Below are 15,863 nucleotides of genomic sequence, written 5' to 3' on the forward strand. Positions count from 1 at the left end.
TGGAAACCGAAGCACAGGGAAGGCGAGCCTGGTGCACCCTCTGGGATGAGTAGCTCAGGTCCGCTACAAAATCTTGGAGGTCAGGATCTCTGCTTTGCAGACCTAGCCCAGCAGACCTTTAGAAAAGCCAGATTTTCCATCCTTCTAGTACTTGCAAGGAGGAAAAAAACCAGACTAATAAAGTAGCTTTTATCATCAGAAAAATGCATTTTTACTAATTGAGCGATTCTGTAGAAAAAGATACATAGAAGAACAGCTCATCTGCACGGGGTTTTTTAATGATTTTTTTTCCCTATAATCCCATGCCATTCGATACCAAGATCAACATTTAAGGAAAAGTGGGGCCACACAAAGCTCTAGGATCTACAAACTTGACATTTCTACCTTGCTCTGTTACACTGTATTTGGATATAACAAAATTTTTAGCTCAGTGAGTAATGCTGGCCACTTTGTACATCACATTGTACACCATACAGAGCAGTTTTGGATTGAATATAAAATTTACCTTTCCACTTCTTTTGCTTTCTACAGCTTATGTCATAACCTTAATAACACTCACATATTTTTTCTATGTTGCTATACCACAGGTTAAAATATTATCAGCCAAAATCTTTTCAGCAATGCCAGTTCAATAAGAACTCACTAAGCTTCAATGCAGTTTTCATCCACAATGTAACAGCTTCAAGCCACAACTTGCAAATGTCCCTAAAGGACTCATATGTTACGTTGCAGCAGCATGGTTACATCAGCATAGCCACTGGCAGTGCTAAATCATAACCTTTAGATTTCTATACAATAGCTTAAAATGAAATGTTTAGAGCACAAGTCTTATGAGGAGCAGCTGAGGGAACTGGGTTTGTTCAGCCTGGAGAAAAGGAGGCTGAGGGGAGACCTTATCGCTCTCTACAACTACCTGAAAGGAGGCTGTAGTGAGGTGGGTGTCGGTCTCTTCTCCCACATAACAAGTGACAGGACCAGAGGAAACAGCCTCAAGTTGTACCAGGGGAGGTTTAGATTGGATATTAGAAAAAATTTCTTCACTGAAAGGGTTGTCAAGCGTTGGCACAGGCTGCCCAGGGAAGTGGTTGAGTCACCATCCCTGGAGGTATTTAAAAGACGTGTAGATGTGGCACTTAGGGACATGGTTTAGTGGTGGACTTGGCAGTGCTAGGTTAATGGTTGGACTCTATGATCTTAAAGGTCTTTTCCAACCTAAACGATTCTATGATTCTGTGATTCTATGAAATAGCTACTGACCATTGTAATGGGCAAGAGAAATAACTTTACTGTAGGGTCATGTTTCGTGGAACACCTTCAACCACACAAGATATTCATTAGCTGAAGAGCAAATGCTACAAAAGAGTTGGTTTTCTGCTTGCACTAAATAATCATGAGGGACTCCGCTCTTTCTGATGGCATAGCATACGTGCCGTGCTCTTAGGCTTTTGGTTGAGACATAAGTGCAGTGTTATCTTAAAGTGTTCTTCTCTTACATTATGACTAACAAAGAAGCGTTAATGATCACACAAAAATCAAAAATAGCAGCAAGAAAGTTTTGAATACCAGTGTCTCTCTGTGATGAAGAGCATCTTCATTCTGTTAGAAATTGCATTTTTTAAGGCACTGTAAATCATTCTTTCATGCCAAAGTTGAAACACTTCCATTTTCTAGGAGATGAATACTACAGTAAGACACAGTACAAAACTATTTTCTTGGAATATTTATGTATTTTATAACATTACCTGCTCATAGATGTCTTAATCATTCACAGATGGGAATTATAAGATAGCAGATAACAATAAGGGTGATAGATAGTAATGAGCGTGACAGATTTCTTATAGATTATTTTAAACTTAACAGCATACAGATTTATAGCACAACACCACACTAACGATCATTTTGACAAATGCATAAAAAACAAATAAATGTTCCATTAAATAGAAAATGTGACTTCTTTTCTTTTACTATGGACAGTAGTTTTGTTTATTCTGAGGTTGAAATTATAGATCGCTGCAACAACGGCTCTCCTTCATTATCCTGCAGTTGCAGAATTGGAGTAGGAAGCGAAACTGAAGTGTCTTACCCTGGTACTACACATTGGTGCTACGGATGGTACGCTGTCCTATTAGCCAATGCACTTGACTAAGCTGCCATGTATCGCTTAATTAATGTAAAGAAATTTACTGGCAAAGCCACTGTTTTTTACCAGTTAAACTGCTAAAAATGGACATTTACCCTGCAATCAAGATATTTTCTGCTGCTTAGCTAACTAATGTTGCTTCAGGAGCAATGTCTGCCTGCAGAGAAAGGCCAGTGTACCTGGAGAGGTGTCATTCTACTGGAATAACGAGAAACTCCCCCACATGGACATCACGTGGGCTGTGGGACCACAAGGAACCAACATTCATTTAGACTATATTGCATTTCTAGAGTGTAATTCATCATAATTTGCATCTCTAGTAAGCATATCTAGGAATAACCCATTAGAAATGCAGCTGCCCCGCCAATATGGGTGGGTAAGGAGTATTCACCATCTAAGTCACTCTCCAGCTGTGTTTGCACAACTTAGTCATGGTGCTTCTCATCTAAGACTGTGCAACATTATTAACTTCTCCTGCCTTCAGAAAGCAAGAAAAGAACCCCAAATAAACAAAAAGCCCAAATATCTTTCAGGCATGAGGTCTCTGTGAGCTATTCCCTGACTCATGTCACGCATTATAACCCCTGCTTGGGATTGTACTGAAAGGCAAAAGCTAGGCTTTATTAATGTTATATTAATTTTTCCACAGACCCTCAGGAGAAACACCAGTGACTTTTTTCATAGAGGAGGGTCAGCACTAGGATGGGTATTTTTATTGACTAGATCTATTGATTCATATGCTAGTGTAATTCACTTGTTTACTCAGGCATTTCCCTGCGGGCTCATTTAATGGAGAAAATCTCTGCATATACATATGACTAGCAGCGTTTCTTTGGACTTTTATGTAATTAGGTTAAGAACTTTTGTTTGCCTAGTTGTCGTTATACTTATTGTCAGAGATAATGTAATAGCCAAGTTTTCAAAAATTACACAGTAAAATTATGCTTCCAGATCTCTGTACAACACAAGGCTCAAGTAACTAAAGAAAAATATGTAACATTTTATATATTCAAGTACATGCCCCCTAAAAAATTCTCATTCTTTCTTGCAGTGGTGGTGAAGACAGAGGCAGCATGACCTCTGCTAGGCAGCAGCCAGAGATTTATAGACGAGTCATGGGAGGAATTCCTCATTCTTGTGGGCTCAGGTCCTGCCCGTTGCGGGGCTCTCTTCAGTAGCATGAGGAATACTGGCGGTGGGTTAAGATGGGCACACTGGTCACTGAACAAACTGGGAATCCATGTACCACCATTGGGTCTCCATGTTGAGTCACCCATCAGATGGCATCGCCCTTGCTGCATCCGTGCAGACTGAAAAGACTTACTGTGGGCCAGACAACCAAAACCTATTTGAGGGAGCTTAGCAGAAATAAGGTGGTTTCCTTCTTAACACCAGGCTGCAGAGGAGGTAAGGCAGGCGCCAGCCTCCCATCTCCCCTCAACCGGGTGCTGCTAAACCTGGGGATGCCGCAGTACAGGGAACTTGCCGGCCCTGTGCTTAGGGAGTTTGCTGCGTCATTTAAACAGTGCTGGAAAGCAGTCTTTCTGGCTTGCAAACTAGGATTTAGCTGGAGAACAGGTACTCAGCTCCCAATCTGGGTTAATTGGATGTGCTACCTTCCCATTGAAATGACCTCACTGCTGCGTTTTCATCAGCTTACACAAGAAAGATGTGTGCAACACTGTATTAAGATGCCAAGCCTTTCTTTGCAAAGAAAACAAAAGAAGAGCGTTAAAATCTATCATGTATAAATTGATTAATTTGGTGCCTTGATAGCAGAGTTATCCTACACCATCTGAAAGAGTTCAATATTTGCCTTTAAAGGCAGTGGGAAACTGATCAAATGCAGGCTCCTATGCTGCTGAACTCATCCAGAAACCTTGCACAGGATGACTAAACCAGATGTTATTTGCTTTGAAATTCAAAAGAAACTTTACTTACTAGGTATTTCTTAAGAGCAAAATACAGGATGAGTGACTTTGCACACACACATAATGGCTGCTTACTTTCAAGATCAACAGGCCAACTGCCAAATCTAACATGAAGATTTAAAAACAGTTTTGCAGAAGCAGAATTATGAGATTACAGCACTATACAACAACACAACAGACAACGGGGGATTATTTGCAATGCCATTTGTAAATCTAAACATTTGTCTTCATAGGAAATGTAAGCTTACTAGTTTTGATATCAGTCTTCACCTTTCCTGAAGCATATGAATTTCTCCGTCCCAGGTAACTGATAGGTTTTTTTGCTTTTTGTTGCTAGCAATAGATGTAAGTTCCTGACGAGATACAAAACTACACTAGATGATAGTAAATTATCATGATATTAAAAGCAAAAGGATTTATGCAAAGTACATATTGAGACTACTAAAGCCAGGAGGAGGATACAGCGGAATTTCAAAGAAGCTAGTGATTTTACAGTATAACTGTAATATGTGAACATGTACACTCATCAACAGTAGATGAAATAAAGGAAGGGAAAGCTATGAAAAAATTAAATTACATTATTTTAAATCTAAATAAAAACTATGCAAATTTAATTTACAAAATTCTTATGAGAAAAAAGTACAGGTATGCAAATTTACCCATAGAAGATAAACTCTTCTAATTGAAGCCTTTGCTAAAATCTCTGAACAATCTAAATCAAAGTAAGCTTCTTAAAGCATAAGCAAATTCTCAGCCAGTATAAATCTCTCCAGCTTTAGCCTAAACTGAATTCCTAGATTGGAATAAACCCCTTGTGGCTGAAGAAAGCTCTATATTCCTTTACTCCCAAACATAAGGGACGTAGTCTCTGCTACCTGACCTACATTAAGCATAACACACACAAAGCACCATAAGCTTTTAGAAAGTAACTATCATCTCACCTGTATCTGCTTTACAGTAGACCTTTCTGTCAAGTATGACTGAGCATATTACTAGTGAACACCTGGGGAAAAATTTATTTGGAGCTAAAATTTTAAGTGCTGTAAAAAAGTGGAAAATCTAGATTATTGTAGATTTATGTCTCACCGGAGATATGCTAAGAAAATTGTAAGGTAGCAAGCTGCCAGTTTCCTTGGTGATCCGCACTGGATTTGCATGCTACTGTATTGAGAACAGCAACAAGCAGCAACTGATTGTTGAAAACCTGATGATTTTGGAAGCACTTGGTATTTGAGTTCTGGTTTAGGAATAATTAAATGCTGAGAAAACTATTGTCAATGAAGGTGAGGTTAGAGATCAGCAAATCTGCAAAGACTCAGCCACATCGTAAACTGCTATCTAGGTTTCCTAAATTTCGATTATCTACACAATTGAATAAAGTATGTAGAAAATTGGTAGAATTGCTTGTATGAGCTGGTCTCCAAAGACTAACTTTAACAAAAATGTCATGATTAGGAGATGCTTCTGCTTCAAACTCTAATCCTGACTCCTTTTTACATCTACAGCACTATACAGAAACTGCAAACCTCCCCAGAAGACTGGACCGCCGTTTTCAGAGGGCTGGAGCTCCAGTTTTGGAGCTCAGCTTGTCGTCAAGTGAGAGGTGCCTCTGTGTTTGGACAGGCTTTTTTTTTTTTTTTTTTTTTTTTTGCAGTTGGAGAGTCATTTGAACTGTTCAGGTCAAATAATTTCCAAAAAATTCAAATAATCTGAATTTTACCAAAACAGAACTTAAGAGCCTGGTCCAACATCCACTAAAATCTACGTCCCTCATTTCAAGCATTCATTCAGAAACATTTTAAGTAAGTCTCTGCCAGAAGAAACGGGGCAAATGCAAGGTCTCCTTTCATGTTATGTATCTGGTGTTACTGCTATGATCAAGAGGGAACAGAGAGGAAAAAAAATCATTCCTTTAACTAGGTTTTGAACCAACTGAAGTGAATCTTTCTCTTCTGAAATTTAACTGGGTAACAAAATCTCATTTTTAGTATCGATCTCAAAGGCATAAGAGAGAATAAAACTACTTGGGTGGATCATTAGTGTTTTTATTAACAGATTAGGAAACCTCAAACTACGAACATCTTGATCTATCCATAGAGAAAAGTCTTACCAAGACCTAATCTGCTAAAATACCTGTTTAGATTGCATTGATATTCCTACACTGTACACATGCAGGTTTTTTCTCTCCTTTCTGTATCAAGTAATTTTGAATTAAAATACACCTCTGCTAAAGTCAGTGAAAACTTTTATCAACCATGTCAACGAGGCCAAGATTTCAGCAAGTTGGTCTAAGCATAGAAATAAAAAGCAACTCGGTCTTGCATCATTAGCCTGTGCATGGGAACATATTTTTTTCATAAATTAATAGGAATGGCAAATACTCTAGGCAAATTTAGGCAAATTTAGGCACTGACTCCTGCATACTTTATTAGAAAACTAATTAATAATCAAAACCGAGTAATGACTTCTGCAGAAATATTTACAGCTCTCTTCCGTACTCTGTCATTATCCATGGCTACAGCAGAGTTTCCCATATTTGTGTGTCACACTAGCCTTGATTATGTAGGAGCATTCAGGAAAATGATCTGAATTAACTACAGGTGTGACTTTGAAGTGTATTAATAAAACTCCCTTTAATCCTGTGTGGACACTGGTTCAGAATTAAAGCACTTTTAATTTAATTTTGCATACTTTACTTCAGAAGCAAAGTAAACAAAGTGAAATCAAGGTCAATTCAATAGTAAGACTATATATATGAGGAGTAAATATAATTTAATCTACTTTTTAAAGACTCCCAAAGTATAGTAAGCAAAATTCTTAATTGCAAAATGCTTCATTCTGAATAAAAGATTCACACGCAGTTTTACTGAACTGACAATAACTTGCTTTAAAATTATTTTGAATTTTCAGCTTCCATGAATAACAAGTCTTACTCTACAGAATTCTATGGAAAATATATGGGTATAATTTCATGAGCCATAACTCTAACTCCATCTGTCACACAACTGGCTCAGTTTTGTTGCTTAGCTAGTATATTGTTACTTTTTCCAATTCCCTTCAAACTTTTAATTTCTCAGTGCATTTGATTGCATTCTTTATTTAACTAAAATTCTATGCCTCCATAGTATGCTTCTATACTATGTATAATTCTATACTTCTGTAAGTTAGAAACCAAGCACATTTCTCAGATTCTGGACTCAATATTCCACTGGCATTCTCATATTCACAGATTATAGATTGCTGAATGAGCAAGAGATTATGCGTCTGTGTCTTATAATGACAATAAGACTTGAGATGCTTAGTAGTTTGGGCTAGACCTTTATCCTTTGCCAGCAATAGGAAGTTAAATTACTGTGAGTTCCATCATCCTCTGAAAGTCTTTGCTAGAGCAAACGCATACCCAAGTGCTGGGCACCCTGGCTGTGTGCAGAGGTGGCTGGAAACTAGAGGACTGTTCAGACGGGGACGAGGCTGTCCTGTGGCAATATACAGGGGGACTTTTTGCAGCAGACGGCATTGTTCCACCAATAGGACTATGATTAGATTTTTGGGGGTAACCTTGTCCCACATTATCTTTCCCATCATGCTCTTAACATTCCTAACTTTTGTTCTGTTGCTTAAAAGCAAAGTTCTCTGTGTGGTTTTTTTCATTAAATTAAAAAAAAAAAAAGGAAATACTTCTTATGCATCACTGTAAGATGTTGAATCCGTAGTGAAAACTCATGGAAGAAAAGTCCATCAGGTTTTATTAAAACCAAAGATGCTGATATGGCCTCTACAATAGGAAGCTGATGCTGGCAGGATATGCCAGGGGAAGTATCACCCTGAACTTGCTCTGTGCCCTGTTTCTTTTCTTAAACACTATTGTCAGAGACAGGATGCTGGGGTAAATGGACTTTTGGCCTGATTAAGCCATACTAAAGCAAGTATCCCTTTACTGTTCTGGAAGGATGTTTGTCTTTTAGCAATATTGCTTCTCATTCCTTGGGTTTGCATCTCTTCTGTTTTCCTCATAAACGCGGCTATTCCTACAGTTGCACCATAAATAGCTTTACACATTCCCTTTTCTCCAGGGTGAGGAGATTCATACTCTTTCTCTCCAGACAGAAGGATGGTATTTACGTGTCTTCTCAATTTATGTGAGGCAATGTCTGCAATGTCTGGCCTGCAATCTGGGCTAGCAGTGGAGAAAATAAAAAGTATTTCTCAAATATGAAGGTTTCACATCACATTGATTCTATAGCAATAGAAATCAAAACCGCAACGGGACAATTGCTTTGAGGGAACAAGGCATTTATTGGAATAATAATTGGAATTTATTGGAGTAATAATTTTTATTACAATTGGAAGATTGTTAGGAAAAACATGAATGAGGCAACATCTATGCTCCTCTTCTGCTGTAGGCTGGATAAAAGCTTCTGTGGCTTTGGGGAGGTTGTATCACTCAGATGAGAATAATCTGAGTTTTTGATCTCTTAAAAAAAATGTATTTGTAGCTATACAATCTGTGACCACTTGTTGACAGTTCTACAACAATGCTTGCTAGTGTAGATGTGATATCGGAAAAGAAAGTGGGCTAGTGGACAAACAGCAAGAATGCGAAGTCAGGAAATTGCTGCTTGCTTAGTAACGGATTTGACAAAGCTTGCTAGAAAAATCTGTGTATTTTGGCTTCCAGCATATATAGCACTTTATTATTAATCATGATTTGTTGTTTGATTCCAGTAATAGCAAACTTTGAAAAAGAGGCAAAAAAGGTACGCTGCAGTTTTCGGCTATGAAGATGTTATTTGAGAAATACGTCAGTGAGTACTTTCAGATCATTGCGCTGAAGCTGCACTATAAAGGAAGCAATTTGTTTTCTCACATCCAAAGCCCATTATTAATATAGCAAATAAGGAACTTTTTAAATGAGTAGAAGTTACAAATAAACAAAATTCTGTCTTAAATCACTGTTGTGGTTTAACCCCAGCCAGCAACTAAGCACCACGCAGCCGCTTGCTCACTCCCCGCACGTCAGGATGGGGGAGAGAATTGGAAGGGGAAAAGTGAGAAAACTCATGGGTTGAGATAAAGACAGTTTAATAGGTAAAGCAAAAGCCGTGCACGCAAGCAAAGCAAAACAAGGAATTCATTCACCACTTCCCATCGGCAGGCAGGTGCTCAGCCATCTCCAGGAAAGCAGGGCTCCATCACGTGTAACAGTTACTTGGGAAGACAAACGCCATCACTCCAAATGTCCTCCCCTTCCTTCTTCTTCCCCGAGCTTTATATGCTGAGAATGACATCATATGGTGTGGAATATCCCTTTGGTCAGTTGGGGTCAGCTGTCCCGACTGTGTCCCCTCCCAACTTCTTGTGCACCCCCAGCCTACTCGCTGGTGGGGTGGTGTGAGAAGCAGAAAAGGCCTTGACTCTGTGTAAGCACTGCTCAGCAATAAGGAAAACATCCCTGTGTTATCAACAGTGTTTCCAGCACAAATCCAAAACATAGTCCCATACTAGTTACTATGAAGAAAATTAACTCTATCCCAGCCAAAACCGGCACAATCACACGTGACATACAAAAAAACCAGGCTTTCTTACTGCAGAACAGTATTTCAGTCTTGCCTAGATTAAAGAATATTTATTCTTCCAACATGTTTTCATTAATGATCACTTGAGATGTTTGTAACACAATGGGCAGTAAACACAGGACCTATTCATCAGCTTCCTCCCAGTCATGGACAAAGTGGCCTTTCATGCTACCAGGAGAAGCAAACTCAATGGGGGGGACCCTGCCAACTGCATCATCTGCTTCCAGTCCCTCATCTTCTCATGTCAACGAAGAGACCACTGACAGGCAGCATCCATTGCTTCCTTGGGCACATTCCAGGAGCGATTGATGGTGTTGGGGGCTGCCCTCCTCTGGTGCTCCTCAATCTATTTTTGAGTCTGTGACTCTCACACACCTTCCCTTTAACCTTTCTTGTCCCCTGGAATCACTTTTTCTTGTCCTTGTATTTCTTTTTTCTTCCAGCCCTTTCTCTGCTCAGAGGGCTTGAAGGTTTGGTTATGGTTGGGCTAGCACCTGGCTCTAAAAGGGAGAATGACAGCTAACACGGTTTAAACAGGACTTAATTAAAACTTTTTAGCTCCTTCCTGCATGGTCTAGTGAGAACTTATGTGCTCACTGCATCACTGAGAAATACTTGCAGAATAATTGGCCCCAGGAGAGTCATATGCCAGTGCCTCAAGATTCTCCCTCCACATTGAGTAGTTTCCTTTGTTATCTTTCCACTGCTGATGTCAACCAGCAGAAGCAGCGTTGAAGTGGAATGTGTCTGGAGTATTTTTCCTTGCCAATCACTTTCTTCTGTCCGTCTTTTCAGAGATTTTTTGTGAGAACTGGCCTCACAATGCTCTGAGCAAGGAGAGAACATGGAAGTGAGCTTTGCACTCTTCAGAGTCCTTGTGCTGTAAATTTGGACCAAAGCTGTAGGTAAGAATTGGGTCTCCAAAGAAAACTGAGGCCCTCTCTACTATAGCCTGGCATACCCCTGTAGTGCAGAGATGCCATTCATGGCCAGAGCAGCTGCACTGGTAGATCGCTGTGTGTAGGCAAATCAGTCCCCTTTTTTCCCCCCCCAATACCCTTTGTTTTGCTCAGATAACAGTGGAACTACAAAACAAAAAGCCCTACCTCCAGTAAAAGTGCTTCGCCTGTTTGGAGCACTGCTATATCCATGAAAATATTTCAGGCTGAGATCACCAGTTCACCAGGCAGAGAAGGCCTGAATCTGCAACCAAAGTTTTACTATTGACTTAAATAAAATGCTGGGGCGGTTTCTTTAGGTTTAACTTTTTACTACTTCTCCTGCAAAGCAGATCACTGAGTAGTCTAGAGGATGATGCATGTTTGATTACATTTACTATTCTTGTGTGAGTCTGGGCAATCCCTCTCATGAGCACTGTACCCTGTGGTTTCAATATTCAAAAGTTAGTCTCACAATTTTTAATTTTCATTAGCTTTTGGTAATTCAAAATTGTAAATGCACCCAATTTCTTGAAAAACTGTTTCTGACCAACATAATACAAAATACAGCATACCCCAAAACATGGAGAACTGCACCCACTTCAGATTATGACATTTGTTTCCTGCAGACAATGAAATTTTAGTACTTGCAATCTTCTGAGTGCACTTCTATCCAATGTATGTACTGCAGAGAACAGCACTGTTTCAGGTCATTTTATTTTAACTCTTTTGTGCCTAGGAAAAATTTCTGAAAAAGACTTGTGGAAAAGAAAAGGAATGTAAGACCAGAGAGGTTAGGTAGTGGTATGCTTTATCTAATATTCTGTTTCCAGTAGAGGTCACTGCCAATTTGATTTACATTACAGCAAGAAATCCTGCAGTAGAAAATAATGGCATATATTCTCATAAAGCTTTGTTATTAACACCTAGCTTGTGAAAATTAGCATATTCCCTGAAATCAGAGCCTTATACATCATATTAGCTTTTTTGGTTTTACTTGTGTTACCTGATGTTCTTGTTATCCTCATAAATTTCCTGTTTCTTGAATCCTGCTTCAATGACATTCTTTGGAAATGAGTTCACACAGGGTGCAATTACACAGTTGAAAATTATCTATTTCCTTTTTCAGTTATAAATGCATTATCTTTTGACTAAATAGATGCCTCCTTGTTTATATCTGATGAGAAGAGGCAATTCTGTTAGGTCTATCTACCTTTCCAGTCTTTTTCTGCATACCTTTATTCTGTTTCCTCTTATTTATTTCTGGTTTAAAGCATAGTATTAATCTATCTTTGTAAAAGCATTTTTCCATGTCTAACAGTCTTTGTCATCAGTTCTGGCCTTCTATTTTTGCTATGTCATCCCTGGGGACATAAAATCTCTATAATAAATCGTAATGACAGAGTATAAATTAATTTAACATGCATTTGCACGCACTAAATCTGCTTCCTCTAAGACTCTTGGCATTTCTTGAACTGACTTCCAGTTGATTCAACCAGCTGTCAATTTTTTTTAATAAGTGTATTTTCCAGAAGTATTTTGCTTTTCTCTCTCACACATTTTCTTTGGACAAAAGGCCACACGGAATAAGTTATATGCCAAGCCACAAACAGCTTTCCTATACATGTCAGTATTTTAAATAAAATTGGTTTTGTTATCAATAAGAATGGAGTTTGGCCAGAGACAGAAGATTTCCTTCCCCTTACAGGGCTGGACCTCACTTTTCTGTTGGTAAAGCTTGAAATAGTCATATAAGAGTTTAGAAAATAAGATAAGACCGTTTTGGGGTGTTTTCTGGCTCCTAAAACTGCTATATTTTACAATTTGCTTTAATTGGGAATTACACTTAGGTTCCAAAAAGTAAAATGCAACCTTCTTCAAATTGCTCTAGAACAGCTTTTCTGGAATAAATGTGACTTATGCGTGTGTATAGAAGGGTGAAATGTAAGTATATGAATGAGCTTGGACATTGTGATGACTTGCAGAACTCACGTACTGTAGTCATCCAGAATTCATATTCATAAAAATTGCGTATTGAATCACACAATATGTATTCTCTCATACATATTACATATGTTTTAGCTTAAAGTATTGCTAGGGAACTGCTAGAAAGTATGGGGGAAAACACGAAGAAGAAAGTCTTGCCATCCCTGCACTCTGTTATTGCTAGTTGCTGAACCTTCCTCCCCTTCTGCAGTTCAGAAGATGTAGCCCTGGTATTGCTTATTTTTGTGAACTTTGGTATGGTTATAGCTAGATGCCTACAGTAAACACCTAAGAAAGCTAAGATGAAAAAGGCAAAAACACACGGTATTTCTCTCCACCAATTAGAGAGGGAGAATAACTGAGATTAGACATCTAGGCATTTAAAATTTCACGAGACTCCAGCCCAGGACTCTGGCACTACCAGCTTCCAGAAAGTGAAAAACACTTGCTTTTGAATGGGGGTAGGAATCCAGGAAAGGATATACAGATACTCCAGTGCCTGTGCTATGTTCTGGCACAGTGCCATAAAGACTGTTTTCACCACAAAACGGCTAACAATGGGTCACCGCAGGAGGATAAGGATGTCTCTCTAATGCTTGTGATGCGTGCCTAACGCTGCTGGGAAGTGGTGAACCTCATCGTGCCGGCAATAGTCTCCAACAGCTTGGTTAAACACTCTGGATGCCAAGCGCAGCTGAGAAGGTTGCTGGTGGTGGCAGCAGTGGTGGATGTGTGGTCTCCAACGCAATGTGGCTCCCTGTCCCTGGGCTTCTTTTTGCTTCTTGCTTAGAGCCGCAGCACTGCAGCTGTGTTCACTTCTGCACGGCTTGCAAGCTTTTCAGAACAGGCAGCCACAGCAAGGTGAGTCTGCCAAGTGAAGGGTGACAGACCCCTCATGAAAGATACCGATTGTGGCACAGATGAGTGAGAGATGCCATGAATAGTAACAGGGATTTGAAAGGCAAACCCTGAGAGCTATCGGGATAGATGTGATACCTGCAACCATTGTGCGTGTACCTGGGGGCATGGCAATATCCAAAGGGCCTGCAGCCTGGAGTCACTGACGTACGCTAAAGCCACTGAGTGTCATACTGCTCTTTCCTGCCTTTCCCATTTTTGCTTTCTGTCTCCTGAGAGCCTGGTTTAGTCCACCAAAAGAACTCCACCCTTTTCTCCCCTGGTTGAGAGCCTGGAGTAAAAGAGCAAAGGAGAAACAAGTTTTTCAGTAGCGTAATGTTTTGCCAGGTCATGAAGTGGCTGCTAAAACCATGTTGTTTGGCTTTGCTTTCAAAACAGCTCAGTCTTCCATGGGAGTCAGAGACAAAGGCTGCATTTTCTGTTACTTCTCTCACTTTTTTTTCCCCTGCTCTGTTTGTGTGTGTCCCTTAAGGGAGACGGGATCAGCGTTCAGAAGCAAAATCATCAATTTTTCCTCATAATGATATTTATAAAGATGTTCATAACATTTTAAATACCATGCAAGAAGGTTCTCAAACAGGATTTCATAGCCTTTCCCTGCATACAACTTAGGGAAACATGACAATGTAGTTGCTTAGAGGAAAAAACTTTGTATTTAAGTGTTTTTGTATTCTTTTTTATCCTAGGCAGTTCCAGTCTGTGGATGTCAGCTTCTTGCCCTGGAAAAATCTTTTGATTAGATGCGTATAATTAATTTTAACAGGAAATAATAAATTTGCAAGCACAAAGTCTGTAGAACAGATCAGCAGAAAATAATATTCTTTTCAGAAGAACACGAGATAGTGCTCAACCATGCCTTGGGGTCTTGAAGACAAATAGAAAATCTGGACTGAAATTCTCACCTCTCTGAAGTCAACTGGACTGATTTTCAGTGACTGAAGTAAAGCCAGGATTTCTCACAAAAGTCCAAAATCTTAAGAGAAAACCTAAGGAAAAAAATTTAAAAACTTAATAAAACTAAAAAAGACGAAAGGCATGTAGTTAATTTTATTTGTGTGTATTGGGAATGCTGTGTGGATTTCTTCATGAGACCAAAACTGAGCAGAACCGTAAGTATTTGCAGGATTTAAGCCTAATGGTAGAGCTGGTGCTTCAGATAACGGTACGAAAAATAGCATAAGGAAGGCACTGGATTAAAACAGAAGGGTCACGTGGTGACTAATAACTTATTTGATCTTTTCAAGTGTCTAAATACAGAACTTAAATCAAATGAAATGCTTGTTTACTACTTAAAGTTACCCAAACATGCATCAACGTAAATCAGAAACATTCAGCTCTGCCTACTGAATATTTTTGTTTATAAATTTGAAGAAGGAGTGAGAGGTTAAAGATCTAGTTATACATTGACCCGGCCTTCTAGAGGAAACCCATGCTAAACCTGATCCATCTTTAATAACTAAGAATGTGTTTTGTCTCCTAGCCTCTTGAGATTTGGTTAATATTAACGCACGTTGTGAAAGGGAATTCTGTGCTTCACTTTTTAGTAGCTTTTAGTCTTGCAAGAGAAGGGATTGAAAATGAGATAAAGAAGATTTTGTTTGGAAACTTATTGTAAAACTAAAGGCTTTTCCCGTCTTTCAAACACTTGTGCACTTGCTTTATGCACATCGATATCATTTTGCGAAGTTCATTTTCAAGACAGAGGGCTAAAACTGCACTGGTGTAAATTCCCTGATTTCAGGTTCAAGTGAAGTGAATGTGTCTTTTGTGCAGTTAGGTAATAAATTACAGTTAGCTACACAGCATTCCTGTCATTACAGAAATCCTTAATCAGTACAAAAGTGAGATTATAGTTAAAACTATGATGCCTCTGAAGTCAGCTGTTATGGATAAGGATGTTTTATGACAGAAAAAGTAGTGTTTTTTCATTGATTTGTAAACTTTGACTCTGTGGGTGTTCATACGTCTCTGACGGGGAGTTAAAGCAACCCTCCTTACCCACGGGCAGCACACGGAGCAACCGGCCTACGGGAGCCGGCATTCCAGCCCCAGGGTGAGCCCTTTTCTGGCTAAGCAGGTAGGAGCGCATTGCAGCCGAAAACACCCTCAGCAAAGCATTGCTGCTGCCTAATTGCTGCTGCTTGGCCCCCAGAGATCAGGCAGTCAAAGCAAGACTTGCAAGTCTTTCATAAGGGATCCTTGAGGGTTATGGCCTTTCACTAGAGAAATCACAGTAACGTTAAGCAAGCAGAACAACCAAAAATGGCTTTTTAGAATACTTTCACAGTTCTTTGGACATCTGACCCTAACTCACAGTTCACAACAATGGATAAATGAGCGCCTGGGCGGGGATTTTTATGGAGAAGTACGCTAG

This window comes from Gymnogyps californianus, chromosome 3 (assembly GCF_018139145.2).
Source record: "Gymnogyps californianus isolate 813 chromosome 3, ASM1813914v2, whole genome shotgun sequence".
NCBI classification, from domain to species: Eukaryota; Metazoa; Chordata; class Aves; order Accipitriformes; family Cathartidae; genus Gymnogyps; species Gymnogyps californianus.